Genomic DNA, 11,949 nt, shown 5'->3' on the forward strand with positions numbered 1-11,949 from the left:
TGTGAAACAGAGTAAGTTTAAAGGGTTACAAAACCCCTTGCGAGTTAAATCCAATTTAACTACTTACGTGGCTCGATTTTTACGAGAACCAAAAAATAATTATCTATTATTTATCCAAGTGCCGAAGTGTAACAACTTGCGAAACTTTTTATCATGTTACAATACAGGAGTACAAAAACAAGAAAACTCTCTCGAGTTCAATGGCTGGAGAAAGTTCAAAGCAAAACTTCGAACGTTCTCGACTAGATTTTTCAATTATTTTGATAGTTCGGTGTTTAAAAGTGCGAGTCCCCTATCTGATTGTAATTAGTTGGTAACGTGTTACAACAGAGTGATCAGCATCGCTCCATTATTTAGCAAACAATAGTCCATAAAGCACGATGTGAAAAGCTTTGTACTAAGTATCGATATTGATGTATATATTATTTCACAAGAGAGCCACTTGTCAACTTGGGCAATGCACCCATGGGAACTTTACGGCCGAAATCGTTGCCATGTAAATTTTTGATTACCTGCATTTTAAACGCCCTACGTGGATTGAATACTAAAATTGCCTCCCTACCTTATGGAATTTTATCAATAAAATATTGCGCCCGTTTGATATTTTTCTATTCGTGTCATTAAACGCTGTGCAAACAATGAACCAATCGATAATTTTGTACAAACAGGAACTGGATAAAACAACATAGACAACAAATTTGAAATTCGGTAACGCAACACAAGAGAGGCATAAACATACATCCACCTTTTAAACGTTCTCACTTTCCCTAAAGGACACATCGATTCTTAGTTCAATTTATAACACGCTCCACTGCATTATCGAAGACTTCACGTTTTCTTTTCGATTACAACGGAGCGAAACTCGCCCCTCACAAAAATTTCAAATCGATTTTAATTAACTACTCACATATTGACACTTTTAGTTATTAACTTACGGGGAATATTCTCATCTAGATAGCAAGCTTTTCTTGCTAATCATGACGGACCACAATCTCGTCAAGTTGCTGAATGGAAAACCACCCTGTTGGAAACATAGATAGCAGCTTTTAACCTAATCTAGCGATGCATGCAGTTAACAAATTGGTGTTAATTATTATATGCCATCATATTGCGAAACGTACAAAACAGCCTTTCAATTAAAATGTCATCAAGGTACGTCTTCGCATCAATTTACAAGAAATATTACTAAATTAAATTGATACGTTTTGCTTCACTTAAGATTAAAGGAGCTAATGTATGCTACACCGACGTCAACCAACATTTCCTTCATGCGCCAGCCTAATTATAGAACACAAACAAACACAACCAAACTTAACCTTTAATTCAACAAATCCAAATTGTTGTTTTGACCGATTTCCCGTTAAAGTGGCAGGCATTAGCTATGTATATTGAAACATAATTTAAGGTTTTGGTGGATGCGCCGGGCTAAAATACAAAAATTAATTTGTTTGTTTGGAAAATAAAATGTTGGAGTAGCCAATTAGTCTTGTCTGGAAACACAAATGAGCGAATTAAATTGAAATAAATAAAAACGTGGTTGCGTGACTCAAGATAAAGAGATCTTGCCGGTGATGTTTTTTATCTTAAAAATTCAAAGAAACGTTTTCCTTTTAATTTGCGTTATTTTAATCCCGTTTATGTGTGATTTAGTTGTGCTGGAAGTATCGCCTCTTTGGTATGTTTCGAGATGAGATTCATCAAAATGGCGTCTTTCCTTTGGATGGATCTTTTGTTTTATTCATGAGGACGAACACGCGACAGGTAACTATTGAGCTAGAGCCTAGAGTAAGGTTTTGTAAGTCTTCGAGAGATATAGCACCCTAAGTACATTCTATTTGTAAATTGTTTCTCCGGTCTCTTTATCTTCTGCGGCTATTCCCGGCCTAGAATTACAACAATTCATCTTAGCAGTCTCGTATCTCAAGTTTGCGAAATAAAGAATTCATAAAATATGGAAGGTCGTTTAATTATTTAAGGGGTGCATTGATGAGGCGAGCTCGACTCGTGTAAGTTTCATTTTTATTGCGGCCTCCTGAACACGTAAGAAGTGACATATGGAATTTTCATAAGACAAAAACATTCTACTTTTTGCGATTTAGGTAATGAAATGGATCATTTAAGCATCGGATTAACTAGTCACTTGCCAGATGTAACTCCATCTGGATTAGTGGCGTCTCTGCAATGGGAGAACGACAAGAAATATATGATTAATTGAATCCTTGCTTGTCTTTCAAACACAAAATCACACTAATTTAGCCGTTTCATTTATACCCACTTACCGGAATTGCTTTAATTTCATTAGTCTCCTCCGCTTGCATCCATGCACTAACCCGCACTATTAACAAGGGGCCTATTTTAATTTCGGAGGACAGGTGGGATGACGAAGTGTGAGAAAATGTTGAAATGACGTGTATTGATAAATTGCCTTGAAAAATGGATACATTACACGATGTAACATTTTAACTTGTCACAAAATATGCTTATAGTAGTAAACGGCAGTTTTTACCACAAGTGCACAACTCTACTGCTAACATTTGTAAGCGGCCAATTTCCTTGAAAGCATCTAAAATGGTACAGGTAACACAGACGAGATGTGTAGCTGATCCTTTAAAAATGTAGTGGTGGGTCGAGCCGGGTCAAAACGTGAAAAATAAACTCTTATGTCTGCCTCCCACACAAGGAATCTTAAACATTTAGAATAGGAGGAACGAAATGACGTGATTGGCTCCGGGATGATTTTCACCATAAATCGATCCCGCTTGAACGGTATTTAGAAATATTGCAATCACTTAAATTTTATTGGCGTTGTCATATATTGGAGATTTTCTGATAGCACTCAAGCCGATCTCTAATGACTCAGCGCGATGTAAGGACACCGCAGACTTGAAATTGAACGAGCCCTCACCCCGAAATGAACACTCGCACCTTCTAAATATTTAGAACGTTACAAAAGGACGCTCAACAAAGCAAAATCGCAAAAAGGGATGCATGTGATCCAACGTGAATAAGACTCCATTCACCAAAGGAGCCACTGCTGCAATCACTGTGATTACTAAGCATGAACATACACGGCACATCTTTCAAGAAATTATTTCGAATATTTGCTGAATAAGCATGCGTTTTTGCACCTCCCCTATTAAACCCAAATATCAACAAAAGCACCACCTGCTTGCCATGCCCCGATTGATTCATCCACCCAAGGTGGCTGAAAACACTGAAAAGGCCCCCGGTATTTTTTAATAAAAGCTTTCCTTAATATAACATTTGGTTGACCCAAACGTCACAGCTGTAACCGATTTTTCGGACACGATATAATAGCCAGACGTAATTAAAAGTAAATTAATTTGAATCAGAATAAAATTTTCCGGCTATAATTAACGGGAAATGCTGTTTATTGGACTAATTCCTTTAAAAAGAAATAACCACCTGTAACGCAGCTATTACCATCATTGTCCTACCCTTCGCATTTAAATCTGATTATCAAGTTCGTTACATTGCCAACCCTCGCTGTAAACATCGTCAACAGTTCCGATTAAAACGAGAACTCAAAATATTTCACCGGCGAAAAAATTGTACATTTTTGAACCCGCTTGAGGATAATTGATCGCTTTTTCTCTTTCGCTATTTGAGGTTTTGTTCAAAGGCAACCAGTAATCGGGGAAAATAAAGCATAATCAATTTCGGGACCGACAAAGAAAATTCTTATTTTTGTGGTATTTTACTCAAGTGTATAAAATAGAGGCCGAACCCTCTTCCAGATAACCGACTATTCAATATGTCTACTCAGCTAATAGATTTTGCTTAGTGGTCCTTAAACTGTTATTTTACGCTGACGTACGATGCTCAACCGGACCAGAACTGTATAACATTAAAATTCACACCGTCAGCTTTAAACCGTTTCGTTAATCGGATTTTTCGACTCAATAACAACACTTTTCAAAACTAATTTAAAGAAGAAATTTTCAATCAAGCGCCAGGCAGTTGCAGCGTAGTCTAATGTCAATACGTACCGAGAAACAAATCACCTATTCCAGAGTGATATTACGATATTTGAAGCAAATTACATTTAAAGTTGAAGACTTGGCTAACAAAAGTTAGTTCCGTAATACAGTTTCAAGTTAAAATTGCAGATTAAAGGCGAGTAAAGTATTTGCGAATCCCAGTTAATTACCGCCACAGTAGTGGCAAAAAACGATTGGGATAATGGTAAAGTTGATATGAAAAAGTGTTATTATGTTTCATTAGCTGTAGAAATAAAATTATCAGTTTGGATTGTTTTATTACTGTTTGAAATGAAAGCAGCGGACATATTCCCGTTCATGGAAAAACAATTAACTTCGTTACAAAACATTGTACGTTAATAATTGAACATGAAACTCAAATTGAAACGTATGCTGATTCAGCTATAGCTCGTAATTGACCGCTCATCTAATAAAATTCTGCAGCAATGAAATAGGCAATGCTTCAATTGACCAAACCGAAACCGCCGCACGTGACTCTCAGTTACTTGGTTAATTTTAACACTTCCAGCACTGATTTGTAACAATGTATCAACTTTGATGAAACTTCATCAGCCAAATTTAACGAATTCCTCCTCAGGGAATTCCGATGAGTCAGCATCTCATCCGATCAAAATTTAGCAATTTATGACAAAATAAATTTACTTAATTAAATGTCGTGTCGTGGTCCAGTGTATTCTGTCTCGTCCAGAGCGACTAAACCGCTGAAAATGTTGTGCGCAATTATAAAACTTTGTTCAGAATTTGTTTACTCTCATTTTTACCGTTTGACAAAAATCCTTCCGGTGACAGGCATAATAAAGTTAAAGTAGCCTCAAGTAAAATAAAGTTCCAGCTTGTTTATAGACAGGTTTTCAATGGTAACAAGCTCCAACCCGAAAAAGCGTTTTTAACCCCGACTAATATAATTAAATATCAGAGTTGCAATGATTCAGCTGAAGTTACGAGCTGAACTCACTACAATTGTGCTACAATAAAAATAAAAACCGAGGTGAGCCAGATTTCATTAACACACGTAAGATCGTGAAAGCGCAATCCAGAGCCAGTGTTTGGCTTATCCGGGAACGTATGATGTCATTCCGAAGTTAATTGAAAGCAGCAAGAACTGCTCAATGAAGTAATATGCGACTTGCCACATGACTCTACTTAAATCAGACCGGATTTAACGACTTAAGCTCCGGAAAATTATGCGGTCATTTCGGGACTCAACCGACGCCCAAAGATGCCTCGCGAATCAATCATGGAGGATGTCACCAGCTTTATTCCTTTTATTTAAACAAACTTGGGGAAATCCAGCCCCGTTTTCTCTCTTTTTGGGAAACTGCCCGGCTTAGGAGACGCTTTGTCGACGTGCCGACATTTTTCATAAGCGACAGACTCGCCGGAAAATGATCCCAACACGTGATTAACCATGTTAATCCACATCTAGCCGAATTTCCACTTGGACCAAACACCGGCGCTTGTTTTAAATTTGAACATTGATTTAAAACATCGGCGTCGAGGTGTGCTAATTGCGTGGCTATTTTTCGGCTGTGCCGATAGATGCAATTTGTGCGTGATGCGTGGGCTTGCGGGAGATTTATCAACTTATATTAGGTAGTTGACGTGTTTTGAATTTTGTATAAGACGGATTCTGGTGTAGATATTTGCTCAGTGGAGTGCATTTGGATGAAGTGATACGCTGAATCTGTAGTTCGAGAGTTGCTTATTAATCTATTATGTTATTGTTTACTACATTCGGTATGAAATTACATGGAATATTCGAAGCAGTAATCGAAGCCTGAACAGAGGGGCCGGCCTTCTCATGCATGCCAAATTTGTTTATACGAGAATTAATAACTAATCTTTGTTAATTGAACACAAATGGTAAACACTAGCCAATCATTTATATTTCGTTAATCGTGGCTCGATTTAACGAGCAATTACGCAAACATCTTCCTCCAACTTGTTAGTCTCACCATAAAGCAAGCTAAGTTGCTCGTTTTAATTACGTCTAGTGCCGGACGAATAAATTTGAAATTTTTTTTTTTTTTAATAATAATAATATTTATTTTCAACAGGTGAAACACCCAATTACAGAAAATAAACTTAAACTTAATGATCGTGCTGCATGCAAAAACTAATAATTTAAATAAACTAAAACAAACTAATTATAATACTATAATAATAAATTCAGAAACAAGAACTAAAATTAAATTTTACCTAGCCACTAAAGTAACTAATTATATGATTTTTAATGTAATTAAATGAATGAAAATGAATATCACAACTACTGGTAATTTTGTTAAAATTACTATACATTACATATAAAGGTGATTTTAATAGAACATTCGTATTACAACTGCAACTGTAAAAAGTCATGGGATGCCGTGAGTTAATTCTAGGAACCAGAAAAATTATCTTATTAACAAGAGCAATACAGTCAATCTTGTTGTTTAGTAATTTATGTAAAAATGCAATACTTGAGATAATTCTCCTAATTTCTAGAGAATTGATATTAAATGTCCTTAAAAGCACTAGTTGGTCACATCCCCTATCGGGGTAATTTTTAAAAGAAATATACCATAGCAGCTTCAAAAATTTTCTTTGGACTGATTCAATACTATTTATGTTTGTGGCATATATAGGTGACCAAATAATTGCACAATATTCTAACTTGGAGCGTACAAGGGCAAAAAATAAAACTTTTAAGGCTCTTAAATTAGTAAACTCTCTACAGTTGCGATAAATAAATCCTAAAATTTTATACGCGCTATTATCAATATTTGTAATATGATTCACAAATAAAAGTTTGTTATCAAAGGTAACTCCTAGATCTTTAAATGTGTCTGTTCTTTGTAAAATGTGACCACTAACATTATAACTATACATGATCGGAATTTTCCTATTTGTGTAAGACATAATAAAGCATTTAGATATATTTAGGTTTAGCCTATTAGCTTCGCACCACTGGAGGAGATTGTTGATGTTATTCTGCAAGACTTGACAATCATTATCGGTTTTTATGATATTATAAAGCTTAAGGTCATCAGCAAATAGAAGACTGTTACAAGTTACTGCTGCAGTAATATCGTTTATAAATAATAGAAAAAGTAAAGGACCTAAATTTGAGCCTTGCGGCACTCCGTTGGTACGAAGCTAGAAGATAAACAATCCCTGTATCTCACAAAGTGTTCACGATTAACAAGATAGGAAGTTAAGAGATCAAGTAGGAAGCTACTGAAACCTATGTGCCGTAATTTATCGAGAAGTATAAAATAATCCATTTGGTCAAACGCCTTCTGAAAGTCCGTGTACACTACGTCGACTTGCCTATTTACATCTAGCTCTACAGCGACATCTTGAGTGAAATGTAACAAATTTGTCACGGTAGACCGTTTCTTCATAAAACCATGCTGAGTAGGTGTTATAATGTGTTTGATGTTTGGGTAAATTCTTCTGTCTCAAAAATTTTGGCAAAGTTAGATAGCAGTGCGATGGGTCTATAGTTATGAACAACAGAAATATCACCTTTTTTAAATACCGGGCAAATAATAGATTTTTTCCAAACTGCAGGAAAAGTAGAGGTTTTAACAATAAGATTGAATAAATAAAAAAGAGGTTTGACAAAAATATGAGCACAGTCTTTGACGAGGAAACTTGGAATGCCATCAACACCAGAGGTAAACGAATCTTTTGACCGTACTAACGCTTGGAAAATTTCTTCTTCAGTAATGTTATCTATAGAGACCGTGATGTTATTAATCGGTGAGGAAGCATCGTTTTTGTTTACAGTCTGCTGGGACTGAATATACACACTAATTTTTGTCGCAAGCCACGGGATTTTCGGCATATTGCCTACTTTATTGTTGCGTTTGTATTTGATAGGTTTAGGGGCTATACCCAGTTTTATTTTGATTTTATATTTTGCAATAACAGACTAATAAATGCGAAAATCATTATGATAAAAGGACCGATCCTTTTCGGGTTGTTAAGTTTGCGCTCGAGCTGCAAGATACAAAGCTCGGGCCTAGAAGGGCTGTTTGACTGTAAGCACCGCGTGCTTGTGACATGTGATGGCGACACCTGTAAGTTGTGGATATGTGTTGATATAAAGGACCCGATGCATTTTACGAATAAATAAAATTTCCCGCGTTTCCTCGCCCAGATTTGGACATAAAATTAGAATTAGTCCCAATCAAACGTTCGCTGGTTTACTAATGTTTATGCAAATTTATTTTGACGCAAACAGATGAAAAACGCAACCACATTAATAATTTATTCGTGACAAGCTAACATGCAATAAAAAATATGAACATCTGTTACCTATCATGAGAAATGCTTTTGTTTTATGTTTAAATGAAAATTGATGTTTTTTTTGGAGTGCGTATGAGCGACATAATCACAACGAATGTTAGATCGTTAGGATTCTAAATTTACTAAAACGTTAAAAACGTAATCATAATCTATGTCAGAGGGTGAGCTTGGATTACCCCGTTTGGCTGAAAACTAATCTTTCCGAGTTTTCCACGTTTGAGTTCACCATAGGTGTATAATTGGTTGCATAAACGGATTTTCTTATATGAAAATTTGTCATAAAGTTGGGAAATCCGGGAAAGGCCGTTTTTGTCACGTCCACCTGTGGTTCTTGATAAGAGACGAAGGACGTGCCAGTTTTGGTGGCACTCCAACAATCCAAGCTTGCATTGACTATTTGGAAATATTGTTACGATTGTTCTGTTTGTTGTTAGTTGGAATAGTTTGTCGCAATGTACTCCAAAGATAGTATTGATTTTTAGTCCTGACACGGATATTGCCAAATACCACATGCATTTTTTAGTAGGATGATGATAATTTTGTACGAAAAATTGATAATTTCGGATTGCCCACCAGAAAGACTATTCGCTAAAGCTTTACGGATAATGTTGGAAATTTTGGTGAAATATCACAAACGAGTACCAGAATCGATAAATATTTTATGCGCGAAGTATGAGGGTTTGGGGGTTGTTTTGGACTGGTCATTATTTATATTAAAGTGAATAAATAACGCAGTTTTGATGATTTATATAAATAATAAATTAATTGCTTATATTTGATAATTAATTAAAACGTGACATCAAAGCGTTTTTGTTTTCACAAGGTGGTGCCAAATAAAACAGAAAAGTATGTAGTGCACGCACAAACCAAATATTTGGTTGAATAATAAATGAAATGTGTGTACGAGTCGTGCAGTCTTTATTTAGCTAAATGAAATTATATATAAGTGTTCGTTCGAAAATAATGGCTAATAATATAAACCCGTTGAAATTTAAATTGAATTTAATAATTCAATGCACACTTCAGAAACGTTTTTCAATAGTGGCACGGGCGATCCTTTGGGAAATTTTCGAATATTCCTCGGGGCCAGTCCAGCCCTGAACGATTCCGAGACCACGAAAGTAGTACACGGACTGTTGCACCACTTCAGCACCTATTTTGACCAGCATTTTAACAAAAATTTCGGACGCGTGTCCCGGCGAAACAATCGATTAAACGGCGGTTGTGATTAGGGGGATCAACAATGCACAGGAAATAAAGCAAGTGGAATGACACGATAAAGCTTCCTTTGCGTTTGCGAGCCTTTAGCCAGAAACCAGTACGCACAGTTCGTTGTTTATGTTATTAACGCCGGACCATTCATCCTAGCTCTAGACAGATACAGAGCTTAATAAAAGAGTAAGCAACCACCGTAAAGGAATAAAACGTCACCAAGAGGAAAACGCGCAGAGGAGAGCAATTTCAAACATATTGCATTATATTGTGGACGGTGTAGCATCGCACCCGAGGGCCCCCGGCGTAATTGATCGCGGAATTTGACACCAACTTTTAAATTCCGGCCTAGAGGACCGGCCCAGTAATATGTTTATTACGAATTCAATGAGGGGAGCCGGCTCGGTGCAATTTTTTCCGAAAGTGCCTTGTTTCTTTTTATATAAATTTCGTCCAGTGTGACAGTTACGTCCACTTGACTTGCCTGTTTCGTACTAGGCTGGGCCTGTGGCAGCCCGACTTAATAAGAATAGGTTAACGACAACGGTAGTTTCATGGAAAATGAACTTGAACGCGTTTCGTGTAGCAGTTTATTTCATGCTTAGAGTTTACAATAAAGTTGAGTGATGATGAGAAATGCGAACATTTTTCTCCGTTGTCAAGTAGCGCAAAGCCGTTCAGGCGTTCACGGTAGTGTATAAAGCCGCAATATATTTCCTATTTCCAAGATGTTTTTCTATGTCCTTCAAGGATTCTCCATCATATCATAAATCAGGATTAACCTTGTAACCACCATGGAGACACGCGACGCACCCCATGGCCCAGCACACGACCACCAGCTAAAGTTTAAACCCACCTTTACAAAAGCTGCAACAGCAACGCACTGCTAACACAACCAACACCACCAGTTATTACCTTTTTTATTTTTGGAAAGCTCTTATCTACGTAGATCAGCTCGTACATTAAATTATTGGACTCCTCAAGCAAAAATCAGTTAAAAATCACTAAAACCACACCTGTCGACAATTCTCAAGACGAATGTGTTAAAAACAGCTAAAAACATCGTTTTCAACAAGCGTTCCATGCTGCGCAAACCCTCGTTCAAATAAATACATTGATGTTGGTGTGTTTTCATAAAAATGGACTTTGTAGTTTCTAAATAAAATGTTAAAAATGTGGTGTTTGGTTCGTCTATAATTTGAGTCGGTGAAAATTTTTACTAATAATATCGTTGCAGTTCTGTGAAATAAAACCGGATTCTCGAGCTGTTTCTCAATTTGTATTGGGCGTAAGGCGAGTTTAAAAGGGACAAAAAAGTCGTACGGCTTGAAGTTATCCCCGCCCACTGTGCAAAAATAATAATTACAAAATGGTGACAAAAATAGTCTAGAATTGACTCCACTTTTGTGTTTAATATTTCTGCTGCTACAATTTCTGTAGGCTTACAAGTCAATCGGACTTAAAGAACTTTGAAAAGCACGGTTGAAAATCTAGAGTTTTGTTCGCCTTGAATTTGATTGGACGTGCGGTTTTAGGTAATTGATTTGTACATTATAAGAGACAATGGCAATTATTTGCATTTCACTGTCGTGTGAAAACTAAAAAAAATATTAGCCACAATTAAATTAACCGGACAACAAAAGAAATCGTATCGAATGCAGTTATCACCTGCAACTTTGCAACAGTAATAATTAAATTACACTTAAATTAATGGAAATGATTGAAATATCCATGTTTCATAAAAAATTAAACATGTCTACCTATTAGAAGTTGTTTTCAGTTAGAATTTAGAAACTGTGATATTTTTTTGGCCATGTAAAAACGTTTATCCGGTAAAAAATTAAGAATACATAGTAAAAATGTAAAATGTAAAAATTCACTTTCTTTGTAGCAGTAATTTATTTAGTGCCTTAAAATACCAAACTGGTTAATTACTAATTTTTGTTTGTAATTTTAAAAAGTAAAAAAAATTGTAGAAACAAATATAGAAATGTAAAAGTAGAAGCAATTACGCAAATTATTTCTTGAAACTTTACTTAATAAATAATAAACAGTAATGCATTTCTACAGACTCTTTAAACAACGCAATATACAAACCTTGATGCACTTATTTTATCTTAATGCCAAAATATAGGTACGCCGATTTAATCTGTATTTTGCTCGAAAATAATCTTTTCAAGATTGTACAGCATGATTCACATAAGTAAATATGCCTTTTTACGCCAAATCTTTTTAGAGCAGCCACTATTAGTGACAAGATTACATCTTGATTTAAGGATACAAGTACAAGAGTCACTTGACACTATCTTATTTTATTTGTTTGCATTTTGAAAACAATATCCATTGCACAATGTCCATGTTTGGTTAAATGTGCCACCAAAAGGCTTGGGGCTTTTGCCACATAAAAAACCACTAATAATGC

This window comes from Tribolium castaneum, chromosome 10, assembly GCF_031307605.1.
Source record: "Tribolium castaneum strain GA2 chromosome 10, icTriCast1.1, whole genome shotgun sequence".
In the NCBI taxonomy this organism is placed as follows: domain Eukaryota; kingdom Metazoa; phylum Arthropoda; class Insecta; order Coleoptera; family Tenebrionidae; genus Tribolium; species Tribolium castaneum.